The 12,968-nt window shown below is 45.2% G+C and overlaps 1 protein-coding gene and 1 long non-coding RNA gene across 8 annotated transcripts in view; one reads left to right on the forward strand and one right to left on the reverse strand.

Annotated features, from left to right (window-relative positions):
• Nucleotides 1-285: 285 nt before the first annotated feature.
• On the reverse strand, nt 286-4,994 carry LOC146763278 (uncharacterized). The gene is made up of 2 exons (XR_014952425.1): nt 4,590-4,994; nt 286-2,407 (listed from the first exon to the last, which is right to left on the reverse strand). It is a non-coding gene; the product is annotated as an uncharacterized LOC146763278 (long non-coding RNA).
• PLS3 (plastin 3) overlaps nt 4,850-12,968 on the forward strand; it is a 49,631-nt gene continuing 41,512 nt past the window's right edge. For 6 of the 7 annotated variants that reach the window (XM_085570585.1, XM_085570591.1, XM_085570583.1 and 3 more), the window contains exon 1: nt 4,850-4,887. The gene's annotated coding sequence lies outside the window, so the exon portion shown is untranslated. Of the gene's footprint in view, nt 4,888-7,049; nt 7,670-12,968 lie in introns of those variants that run through there. The other variant, XM_085570592.1, reaches the window with a different exon arrangement.

Consider the following 12,968-nt stretch of genomic DNA (forward strand, 5'->3'; position numbering starts at 1 on the left):
ACAACCAGGTTACTGCACACTAGAAAATCACCTGAGATAAAAAATGACCAGCCTGTCAACTACATGGCAGAGACTATTTTCCACAGTTTGCAGCTAACTCTGCTTGGTTCTTCTGCCCTAAGCTACCTGCATCTGACCTTCTGCATCTCCTCTTCTCTGGAAAGATGATTGTCTTTGTTAGCAGTTGCTTGTACCTTAGCTACAAGAAAGGAAATGTGGATTCAGTAACTCCTCGGGATCTGATCTTGATGAGTTGATAAATCAATTAAAGAGAAGAGACAAAGCCACTTTTTCATTGTCATGTTTTTTTTGGTTTTTGGTCCACAATGGTGGAGGAGGGCATTCACCCTGTTGATATGAACTGCAAATAAAATCTTAAGTCACACATTCTCCCATGTGCTTTGAAGGTCAGTGAGTCCTCTATAAGCTCAGACCATAAAAATATTGTAACTGAGGGCTGTACAAAGGCATCATATGTGTAACTGGCTTGCCACTCATAAGTTGGAACTGAAGAGCTCTTGGAATGTTTCACGGGCAATCCCTGAAAAACTCTGTGACAAGAAAGAATGCAATTTTAAACCAATAAAACATACATTGCTGGATAGAGACAACATGAGACTCTGGAAATCTCCTTTGCCAAAGCAAGAGCAGATTAAATACGAGGCACTGGTGGTTTCACAACACAGTCTAGAATCCATGAGGTGATATGTTATCTGGCAGCCAGGACAGTGAGAGGGAAAGCAGCCTGCCCACAGCCTGGCAGGCTGTTAACTTTGGTGGGTAATCTGCACTCATGTGAGGAGTCTCAGAGACTTCTGTAGATTTTGAATATGAGTTCCCTATGCTGGACAAATTTAATGGATAAACTTACTGATACTTATCTCATAAAAGTTTTTTTTTTTAAGTAAAGAAGTGCCCAGAATTATTTGAGTAAATGTTTCTAGTGGGAGGTAAATTCAATTTTATGTAGTTCAAAATATTATGCAGATTCCCATCTGCTTTCTTGCAATAGAAAAAAAATAGTTCCAGATTATTAATCTGTTCATAGTACCACTCAGTTGTTCTCTTTGCTTGATGACAAGTGTTTTTGACATTAATATCCTAGTTCTTATATTCTGTTAATGTTGCGGGCAAATATTTGTAGAAAACAAAACAAAAGTCTAGTTGAGAACAGATGCCCTAATTCTAATGGAAGAATTTCACACCAACTCCTTAAAGGCCTCTTCTGAACCCACATGAACTCCTACAATGTGTTTTGCAGTTTCTCTCTCTCCCTGGCATATTGTGCATCAGAGACAAGTTTTTAGTTGCCCTGTCAGGCTTCCTTTCCTCCTTCCTGATTGTTACCACCCCTCACTTACAGTCTGTGATGATCTTTATCTTAGGACAGCTATCTTAGCCATGGGATATCAGCATTGTTCAATAACCCAGCCAAGAGCAATGCATTAACTTTTATACAATGGAAAAGCAGTACAGGAGAAGCATTGCTAAGCTGCCAGATAAGAAGCTTACATTTCAACAGAGATAGTAAAAATTCATTTCAGTTCTCTGGGCACGGAGTCACACTAACATTAACCTGGCAGTAGCAAAGTCTCTTAAGGGCCCATCCAGCTTCCACTGGAACCAGTAACAAAGTTATACTGGACGCAGGGCTAACCCTCCATCTGCCTGGTGATTATTATGGCAATAAATTGCATTTATAGAAATCCATATCCTTACAAATTAAAACAAATACAACAGGCAGTCTCCTCCCATTGTGCCTCTGTAGCCAGGGCATCTTCTAACATCTATTAAATTCACTGTACTCTGATGAAGAAGAGAATTAATGAAGCACTGTTTAAACAAGTATTCAAAAAGTATGGCCTATTTCCTTCCTCCTAAGTTCCTATGTGCTCATAGTTTGTGAAGTCAGAATACTCTGTCTGCATATTTTCTACAAGAATATTTCACTATAACTTCATTTAAAAGTTGTATACTAAATAATACTAGTCCTGTTTTAAGTCAGGTTGGAAATACCTGTCTCCTGTCTGGCCCTAAGTCCTCTGTTCCCATGGCACTGTGTGGAAAGCCCCTCTGTGCAAATAGTGCTCTTTGTAATTTCCTATATTTTATATTTTTATTTTAATTTTCTAAATTTTAATAAAAAAAAATAATTCAAAGGGCTTTAAAAATGCCCCAAATACAATTTCAGGAATTGGCCAACACCAATATTCCAGACCCACCCTGTGCTTCAGTCTCTGTTTAAAATCTCCATGGGGCATTTCTTAAGGGGACCGATTTTTCCTTGTGACCTTTGGCGAAATTTCACCTTTCACCAATTATATCACCTGTGGATGCAGTGAAATAAGAATCCAATTTCCTGCAGTCAGGCGATCTTGAAAAAGTCTGTCCACTCTTTCACAAAGCCCTGAGAAAGGGAAATCAATATCTGTGTTAGAGTGTTTTTAACCAGAAATAATCACCCAAGAACGTGCAGTTTTGTGTTTTTGCAAACAAGGTGTTCACTAACTATGTGTAAATGAAACTCCACATTTTGACAACTCACTCAGAATATAGTAATTACACTGAGTACATAATAAATGTATTAAACTGAACTTGATGGCTATATCAGGGTACTAAGCAGTGGTAGCTGAATGAATGGATGTATCTACTATAGCCCAACTTTCTTTGTGCAAGAAGACATGGGGAAATCCTAATAAAGAGGCAACTGGTAAATGTTCAATATGTTTAATACTTTACTCCCTCATTTAGAGAACAAAGAGTTGCCTGTTTCACACTACTGGTTTGGGCAAAAGCAGGGCATGGAAATGTGTAATCTGCATTTTCTGAATAGTCAAGATTCACAAAGATGATTTCATGTCTCCCGTTGTTTTATGTTGGCATGCTAGCAGAAGGGGACAAAAGGAAAACCAATGTATATTTTGTTTTGCTAAAATCCAGAATAAGAATCAGAAATATTCCCAGCTCAGTTGTGTTTGTAATGCAGTGTGAAGCATTAGTCTAATCTAAACACAGGACTACCACCACAGAGCATAAAATTGAACTAATCTTTTAAATCAGTCTAAAATTACTACTCCTATCTCAAAGACCCAGCCTAACAAACTGATGAATATGTACGAGTTTCTGATATCCAATGAGAAATCCAACTATATATAAAGAATAAAAGAATGATGGGAAGAGAGTCTAATTTTTCTCAGGAAGCTGCTCCTGCTAATGTGATGAGGAAACTCCCACTGAGAGCCATGTCGCTTCCATCATGTGGGACAACTTTATGAGACCGTGTCATTTTGTAGCTTTGGAAAAAACACTGCAAAATGAATTTTTCTGGCAGTTTTGACAACAAAATGTGTTTTGCCTTATGTTATAATGATCAGACTGACAGCCTTTCTGTAAATAATTCATATAAAAATTCATAACATAGGACTGTGCAATTCAGATCCAGAAATGTGCACCTGTAACATTGCCAACAGAGAACTAAGTACTCATTGCAATCAATTTCACTGGGCAGTTCTAGTTGAATATGTCCTACATTTATTTCAGTTTGAAAGAGAAGAGAAGGAATGATCTAATGCTGGTGTGTGCCTTATCTATTAATAGCCTGTTAGGTAACTGTCACCATTTGGCAATTTTCTGACACTGGTGGAAATAGTTAAACAGCAAAACATGAGATGTGCTTTTACGTTATACAAGAGCCAGCACCTTAGTGTTCCTGGGTATTATATGGATTTATTACTTTTTGCTGTTCTCATGTCCAGGCATGGGAATGTCTCATCTTTCTGGCCTGGAAAGGGTTTGTTGTGCCTGAATGCATTTGCTTTTCTCCTAAAACCAGAAGAAGACATTACTATCTGAACCCATGTTTTTCCCTGGTCCTGGTGGACGTGCCAGTGTCAGCCAGGAGTGTCAAATTTCCCATTTGGGGAAAGAACTTCCCCTTTTTCTGGCCCAGGTCTGAAGTGCAGGTCTGGCCTCATCTCCTTCTCTCTGTTCACCTCCTTCTACCCACAGCAGATGTTTGCTTTTTCTTTCTCTGTTCAAGGCCTATTTGGATTGACTTCTGTTCTCCACCGCTTTTACGCAAAAGTGTCCCTAGGGCCCTTGATTTCCTGAACCCTTCTAGCAATTTTCAGTGTGAATATCTGCGTAGCAAATGTAGAAATTAGGACAGTTATGAGGTCACCTATCCCAAATTGGACAGCTGGAAGCTGCCTGGGGAAAGGCCATGGCAACGCTCTCTGTCCAGGAGCACAGAATAACAAGGTGCAAGGGACAGGCACCTGCACTCCACTTAGCCCTGAGTCTGCCCCTGGCTCGCTCTGTGGGAAGCTCCTCGCCCCATGTGCCCACCTGGACATCCTCAGGGTCAGCCCGCAGGGTTATTCCCGGGGGAACAAGGGGAATTTGCAAGTGAAGCCCAGAGCTCCTCTGTCTGCGTGGCAGGGCTGAGGCAGCCGGGGCTGCCTGTGCATGGGAGACAGGACAGAGCCTTGCAGGGGAGGAGGGACAGCACAGGAGGGGATGCCTGTAGAGAAGAAAGAACGTCTGCTTGGAGGAGAGTTGCACACAGGAGAAAAACGGGGGATGCTTACCGGCAGAAGTGGGATTGGGGATACACGCAGGGCATGAGGATGGATGCATGGGGGGCTGAAGGCAGGGAACGGCGGGGTGAAGCCACGGCGGAGCAGCCCGACGGCGGCAGGGGCGTGCCCTGGCTGGAGCCTCAGCTCTGCCCTGCCCTGAGTGACTCCGCGGCCGCCCACTCGCAGCGCCGGGCACCGTGATGTGCGGGCGGGCGGCCCAATGGGGCCGGGGCGGCGGGGCCGGGGCGCGCCGAGCGCGGGCAGCGGGCGGGGCGGCGCGGCGGGACGGCTCGGAGCGGCACGGACGGTGAGTGCTCCCGGGGCTCCTCCGGCAGGGCTCCAACTCGGGAAAGTTGCGGGCGCTCGCCCCGCTGCTGGACGTGCGCCAGCCCGCGCGGAGCATCCCGGCGGGGGGACACCGACCGGCCCCGGCGGCTCCGCCGGGCCCGGCCCGGTCCGGCCCGGCCCGGCCCTCGCTGCCGCCCGGCTCCGCTGCCGGCCCGGCGTGTCCCGGGGTTCCGGGGCGCGGAGCCCGGAGCGCGTCGGTGCCGGCGGGACGCGGGGGACGCGGGCGCCGGGCGCGCTCCTGCCGCCGCTCCCCGCGGCGATGAAAAGGCACTTGTCTGATCCATCCCCCTGGAAAACTTCGCCTCCGGGCTGAGCCGGGCCTGGGATGCGCTGCCCGCGGCCGTGCCGGGGCTCGGCGCTGGGATGGAGCCCCGGCTGCGGCAGACTCGGGGCTTTGTGCGAGTTGGGAGAAGCAGAACCCGGCCGAGGGGCGGGGAGGTGCCGCTTCCCGCTGTGGGTTCCCGCAGAGCGGCACTGAAAAGGGGTTCGGTTTGTATTTCGCTTTTATCTTTTGTGCAGGGTAGTATTCCCAAAGCAGAGAGTGTGAGGAAATGGGAACGACTTCTCATCTAATTGAAGCGGGGTAAAATAAAGTGAAGTCGTGGGACAGCTGTGTGGGTTTATTTTTATACATCTCTAATTTGGACTGGGAGAGGAAGTGTCACCCTACTCCCCTTAACAAAGGCTTCTTGTTGGGAGCCTGGGAAGGGAAAGAGAAGAACAGGGAATTTTTCAGGACTTAAAGCTTCAAACTTCCCTTTACTGGGGCACCCTGATGCTGTCTGGAAATATTGTAATGGATAACATCAAGTCCCGGTGTTCACAGAGGTAACAACTCTTTAGGCATGACTGTGCTCCAGTTCAGTAAGTTCTGAGTAGAAATAGTGGTGAAACGTGCATGTTTCGTTAACCTCCAGTTAATGCTTCCTTGGGACAGGCTGTATGTGCCTATTCCGTAGGAGCATCAGTGCCTCAATAGGGCATCACTTGGACTCACTGATTTCTTAGGAGGTCGGCGGGTATAGATCTGAGCAAATGCCACTGAATCAAGCCTTTGAGATTGTTATTGCTGTTACACAATTCCAGTGGAATGTGAGAAACTGGGCTTCCTGTTTTTGGTCAATCTGTAGAAGCTACTATAAAAGATAATAGATATCTCAAGTAAATTGCTTTTGCATGACAGCTTGGAGCCATTGTTCAGCCAGTAGCACTTGTGACTTCTCCAGTGAGCCTGGTAACCTGAGAAGCAAAACTCCTTAATGCAGGGAGACTTGTGAGTAACTTTAAAGACAACAGCTGGAACCTGGATATAAAGAGGGAATAGTTACCGAGATCAGCATGTGCTAGTGCTGTGCATAATGATGTATAGAAATTCAATCTGTTTTGAAAAGAAATCTTGTGCAAAGAGGAACTGCTGGTAGTTTGTGAGTGGAGAGCAGTGATTCAGGGGGATTAGTGGACACAAGGCAAGTCCCCTGGGTGCAATATTCTGCAGCCGTTTCTGCCCTGGGGCTGTTTGATGGCCTTATGAGGGGTGTGTGCACACACAGAGACTTAAACTTCCAGATCTGTTTGTTTGCGTCTAAATAACTCTTGAAAAAAAGGTAATAAAATAATTTGTTAAATGGAACCTTTTCCAAACGCTGTTGTTATCATAGCCTGTTAATCTTGCCAAGGGTTTAACAATTTGAGGATGTTGCTTGGTTGTAACCAAACTCCTTTGAAGGAATTTTTTCCTTGTGAAAGATGAATTACTCATTCTTTGTCTGAGCTAAGAGATCATAATGTGATTATTAAACTCAGTTATTCAGTGCTAGATATAAAGAATTGTCTTTAATCAGGGTCTTTGTTCTCTTATCAAAGTTAATCTGATGAAGTTTCCCCTCCTGTAAAATAGGCAAACATCTCCCCAGATTAAAAATGCCCCAAACTCCAGAAACCTATTTACCAGTTTTGGCTAGATGAGCTTTACAGTGGACAGGGCTCTGGGGACTGATGACTTCATTAGGTATTTGGATAAATGCAGAGGAAGCCCTTCCCCTGGGGCTCCCTTACTGACTTCTCTGCTCCGGGTTTCAATTGTTGTGAGATTAAGATGGTGAGTGAAGGAATTGCAGTCTTAAATGAGTTTGTGCTGAATCCACTCTTGCAGGATCTTCTAGTAACTCTTTCCTTTGTGTACTTGGCTTTCTAGTGCAGTGACTGGAATGGCTTTGGAGAAGCAGAAATATAGCAGTTCTGACTTCAGGGAAGCAAAGGAGAGCGCGGCTGAGTGGTTGATTGGAAGGGATGTTAGGAGCAGTTATTTCAGTAGCTGTGCTGAAGCAGCTGCTGGTGATCTAAGTGATCTGTGTGCCTTGTGAACCACTTTATCTGCACTTTTTGTGTGGTAAAACTGCAACTGCTCCATTTGGAGCTTCAGTATGGCATTTTTGACAAAGTATAACATAGTGCATTGGGAGAAGATACATACTTTCCTTTTACATGATTGGCAGTGCGTTTAGGGAGGGTGTGCCCATCATAGATACTGTAATATACTTCCTTATCTAAGTAGATGATGTGATCAGTAGCTCATTTCACACCTGAGGTTGTTTTGGTGGTGATATTTTAAGTGGTGATAATTTATTTGGTGACGTGTCCCAACACACAGATAATGTTCTTGGTAATCTTATTTTACACAGTATTAAATAATAGGTGGTGAAACACAAAGGGGCCGTGTTTTCAGCAGAGCCAAAGACCAAGTAAGTTCTGCTCTATATCAGTATGAGGTATTTCTTGTTTGTGGTTGGGGTTTGCTTGTTTTTTTAAGTTACAATGTTTTGCATTTCTTTGCTTATAAAACTGAGAGATGTGGATTGGAATTCTCTGGAGACATTTGTCCCTTTTTAGCTAGAGGCCGGTTAGCCTGATTTGCTTGCATGTGAATTGCTTGTGGCAGAGGAGGTGATGGAAAGGCAGCATCAAGCCTGCTTGTATGATTCCAGCACAGGTTTTGTACGGATCCATCAGCGCCTGCAAAGCAAGTCCCCAAGGGCAGCTCTTGACCTGCCACGTTGGGAGCAGTTTAACCCTGTGCAGGGATTATGGTGCTGCTTCTGATCACAAACGGATTGGAAAGCAAAGGTGGGAAAGGAAGGAAGGAGATGCCAGCTGCTACAGTGTTGCTGTGCAGTTTGCAGAGGGTTGGACAGGTGAAATTTATGGGGCTGCTACTTGGTTTTTATCTCTGTACCACCAAGTAACACTAAGCGGCAAAAGAAACATGGTTTGAGTTGATGTTTTGTTCAGGCTTTGAATATTGCTGTGCCTCCACCTATATTAGAGCAGTAGTTCAGCATAAAAAAAAGCAGATTTCATCTCTTCAGGCCAGCTGTTTAAACATGTGACTGACAGGTTATCAACCTGCCTGTGCAATAACAGATATTAATTTTTAACTTTCTTTTAAATTTCTTGTCAAATTGGGAATAGCGACAACATGATATGATAATATTTATCAATCAATTACTGGTCTTTGCAGCACTTTTTGGACTAAATACTACTGTGCATTTAGTGATCTGTGTATCTTTTTGGACATTGAGCTCATGACATAATTACAGTTGCTAATTATATCAAAAAAAGCCAAACATGAATCCAGAAACCCCTACCAGCAGATGTGTGAAAGGTGGATATTGAATTTAAAAAGTTTACCGAATTGCCTCAATGCATATGCGAAGCAGAACATTCCTGAATATCTCTTTTTTCAAGCATGTTGCAAAACTGAGACCAGCTCTTGTAATAAGGGTGATGCAAGGTTGAATTAAACCTCGAATTAATTTGTTGGGTTATTGTAACAAATGTCACAACATCACCTACCCCTGGCCCCCAAGCCCCTTGATAAGCATCTGTCGACATCTTTGCACACACATTGCTGTTGGCACTTTGGGAATTGGATTATTGCACAAGCAGCAGTGGTTGTGTTTGTGGTGGGTAATGTCTTGGCAGAGCTCTGCCCGCAGCACTGCTGGTAGGGGAGGGCATGAAAGGACTGTTTACCCTGTGACCATCCCAGAGTTGCTCAGACTCTTGTGCAGAATCAGCTGCCCCTGCTTGCACCATTAAAGCTCTTTTCTAACTCAGAGGTACCTGCTGCTCTTGCTACTGGTGGGTAAGTAGGTGGGAAGTGTGAATGCTGAAGGCAGTTGTGATGGGCCAGTGTCTGGACCCTGGGTGCTGTGGCTGGAATGATGCTCAGGAGTGCCTCTGAGCAGCAGCAGCTCAGCTGACAGTGACTGGGCTGCTGTAATCTCTTTCAGCTTTGTGATTGCTGGTCAGGAATGAGCTACTGTTGTGTCCCCTGCTCCATACACAGGGGTTGGGGTGTGCCTGTGGGTGTACTGTCTCTCTTGGATTTATTGAAGTAAAAATAGGTATCTCCTGTGTGCAGGGAGTAAGTATGAGGTGGGTGGTGTTTAGACACAGCAGCATCAGTTCAGCTTCAGTCTTAGCAGCTGCCTTTGTGCTCTTCAATGCTCAAGTTGTAGGTGATGGGTCAAGCCTGTCCTGCCCTTGCTGCTGTTTCCTGCCCTGGATATCCTTGCTGCTTCTAGGTCAAGTTTCTCTGAAGGGAAGACTTGGATAGCACCTTTCCATGTGTTGTGAGATCGACTTGGAGCACTGCAGAATGATCTGTGAAAAGTCTTCTGGTCTGTGCAAATACTTCGCAAGTGAAGGGCTGAAGGTGTAGATTTCCTCTGCTTTACCTGGGTGGCATTGCCAAGCTGTGCCATCAGGGGACAGGGACAAGGGATCCTGGCTGTCAGAAATCCTCCTTCCTTACCTCACTGCGCTGCAGCCCCCAGGCCAGCCCATCTCCACTGGCACACCTGGGGTGGGTGTGCTGTGACAACTGGGGACATGCTGCCTAGGGAGGGTGATGGAGGCCCACTCTTTTAACTGTTGATTGAAGAGATTATTTGATTATAGCCAAAAGATGGGATTTCACATGTTTGTGGCTGCAGAGCCCAGCTGGGGCAGCAGACATTGCATTTGAGATTTCAGGTTGTGGTGTGTTCCTGTGTGATCTTGTCAGCCATGTAAAGAGCAACCTGTACCAGCTAAACAAGAAAATGTGGTTAATTGATGGAGCTGAAGGCAGAAGTCCCCTCCTAATAGGCCTGGAAAGTGGCGTGGGAGGAGAAGACATGCACATCTGTCCTCTGCTAGTGCCACACTGTTTGATTTGGAGGTGACAGAGCTTTTCCTTGAGGTGGGCACATCTGACATCAGTGCTAGTCACAACTGTCATCAGTGCTGACCAGCAGCTGCCCTGTCATCAGGACTGTTTGCTTGGTTGCTCTGTCTTCTCCAGCAGTTCTGTTCCCATCAGGGGTGTGGACTTCCTTGGGCAGGGTGCTGAGGCGTGGTGGCCAGCCAGTCCACTCAGTTACTGTGGCATCCACTGGTCTCCTGGGCATCTAAAATCTGTTGGCTTTTTTTGGTAATGGATTAAAAATGCCAAGGATGATAAGCAAGTCCTGTCTGGCCTGCTTGGAAGAACTATATCATGTGTTCTCCTCTAACAGCTGGGGTTTCCTGTCTGGGTTTGTGGGTTCATGCCTGGGCTTCTTAAAGCTAGTTTTGCACTGAGTTTGTGAGTGGCATGATGATGAAAAGGGGGCTTCCCTGCCCTCAGAAGAACTGCTATCAGCAGAGATGGAGCTATCTACAGTCATTTTTCCCCTTTTGTTTGTTTTGCCAGCTGATTCCTGTTAGTTTGTCTCTACCTTTCAGCAGCTGGGCCACGAGGGTGACCACTGTCCATGAAATGCAGCATCCTTGGCCAGTGGGCTGCTTGCTTTAGGTCCCCTTCCTTGTGTCCCTCTGTGCTGGCTGGTCTGAACTCTCCAACACCCTGTGCTGCTGGGGGCAAATTGACTCTTCCTGGAACATCCAGGCTGTCCCCATGGGCTGTGGTGGCCTGTGCACTAATAACATTTGGGAGTTAGTATAGAAGAAATAAAATAATGATTGATTTGAGGATGTGGGGAGCAGGATGACTGTCTGAAATGAGAAGCTCTGGTTAGTATTGCTGCATATTGCTCATGTCAATCCATATGGGCCATATGCTTCTAACCAGTCTCCTTGTCTCATTTCCTTCTCTGAAATGCTTACAGCTGTTTTTCCTGCCGCTTCAGTAGGTTTTTTTGTTCCTGTAAAAAGAGTGACAGCTCACAGATGCTGCTGGGAGTCCCCACTGAATAGCTGGAAAGAGAGACTATTGCTGTGATCTTCAAGAGAAGATAAAGTGTAGTGTCTCTGTGGGAGGCCTAGTTACTGATGTTTTAAGTAAGCTTTTTTGTTTTTTCTTTTTAAAGTTGACAGTAGACTTAACAGTCTCATTCACTGTTTCCTCATCACATACTCCCCTTAGTGTTGTCCATGAAAGAGGAGGTAGATCATGAGGTTGCTTATGTGTAGAACAAGGAAGGAGGAAGTAAAATGTATTGAGGTGTTCAACATCCAGTTTTGCTGCTATGCTTATACATAATGTTTGGGTTAAACTTCACAATGTTGCTTAGATGTTGGCGTTTTTTTTCTAAAGAACTCTGTGGCCAAAGTGATAGTAGTGTTTGAGGTTCATCATTGTTGTTCCTCCACTTACCCACGTGTACATCTCTTCATCCTGCCCTTTTTGCATTCTGCCAAGAGAATTAATTGCAGACTTCTGTAGTTGGGTTAATGATCCAGCCCTGGCCAGGTGAGGAAGGAGCTGTAGAGATGCTGATGCCTATGCAGGTGGTGTTTCACTTTATGGCTGGGTGGTAAAGGGGCACCTGAAGACAGTGAGAGAGGCTGTCTGTGTCTGCTTTCAGACAAATCACCTGTGCACTGCAAGGAGTGTGGGGCTAATGTGACAAAGTAAATGGATGTATTGAGTTGGCTTGAGATGCCAAGTTAAGACAGGGTCTGTAGCAAATAAAACCTAGTGGTATGGTATATCTGAAGTCCATGTGATCTTGGATTTGTTTAGGTGCTGAGAGTACAAAAAATCTACCTTTATTGGGTTGGTTGCCTGTTTGCCATAAGCCCTAAATAAACAAAACTTGCCAGATTCCAATCCTTTGCTATGCCTTTTTTCAGTCCCAACTGCACAAAACGGTGACACGTCCCAGCAGCTGTTGTACTGGTGTCTGAGATAGGAATGGAATGGGTTCCTGGTGGTATGTCTATTGCTGGTGACTGTTTTCCTGCCTTGTCCTCCCAAGGGCCTCACTGCTGTGGAAGGAGCCATGGGTTGGCTTTTTCTCCTGTAAAAAACATACTGGGGCTGTACTCTCCTCAGGTCATGTTATAAATTATAAACTGCTGTGGGAAATGGAAAATAGAGTAATTCTGATTTGTGTTCTTTTAGAGCCCTGTTCTTTAGATCAAAATACACAGGATAAGTCTGGCCCTTCCCTCTATTCACTTTTCATAGCCTCCTTTGTTTTTAATTTATATATCTTTTTATTCTAAATTCCTCCCATCCCCAAAATAGAACAGACATCAGCCTGCAAGCAAAGATTGCCAGGCATTGGTCTTGTGGATTATAGTGGCTTTTTGGCCTGGTTGGAGACTGAGCCCCACCCTACGTAGGCTTGGATTTAAAAATAGTCTTCATCAGGCTGAAAACTGTACACACCACATCTATGTCTTGGTTTCTGGGGTATTGGCAGCCACAGGAAGCCCTTCAGCTATAAAATACCTTCGTTTGCTGCTAATTAATCCAGAAGTGCTAAGGTGACTGCTGTTGGAAAGGTACAGAGCCAGATGTCTGACTGCCAGCCACGTAGTTATCATAGATGTTGATCACAGTTAAGCTGTGCTTCTTGAAGGACCTGAAACAATTGGAAACTTTAGTCCACAGCCTGTTCATTAGGCTGCCTCTTTAGGAATGTCTCAGCTCTGGTGCTGCAGGGATGTCCAGTGGCCAGGAGAACTATCCCAAAGCCTCCAGCCCAGTCCTGTCTGTCCAGACCTGAGCTGCACACTCCTTCCTCTTTGTATAAAACAGAAAAACAT

This window comes from Lonchura striata, chromosome 4A, assembly GCF_050655825.1.
Source record: "Lonchura striata isolate lonStrDom1 chromosome 4A, ASM5065582v1, whole genome shotgun sequence".
NCBI classification, from domain to species: Eukaryota; Metazoa; Chordata; class Aves; order Passeriformes; family Estrildidae; genus Lonchura; species Lonchura striata.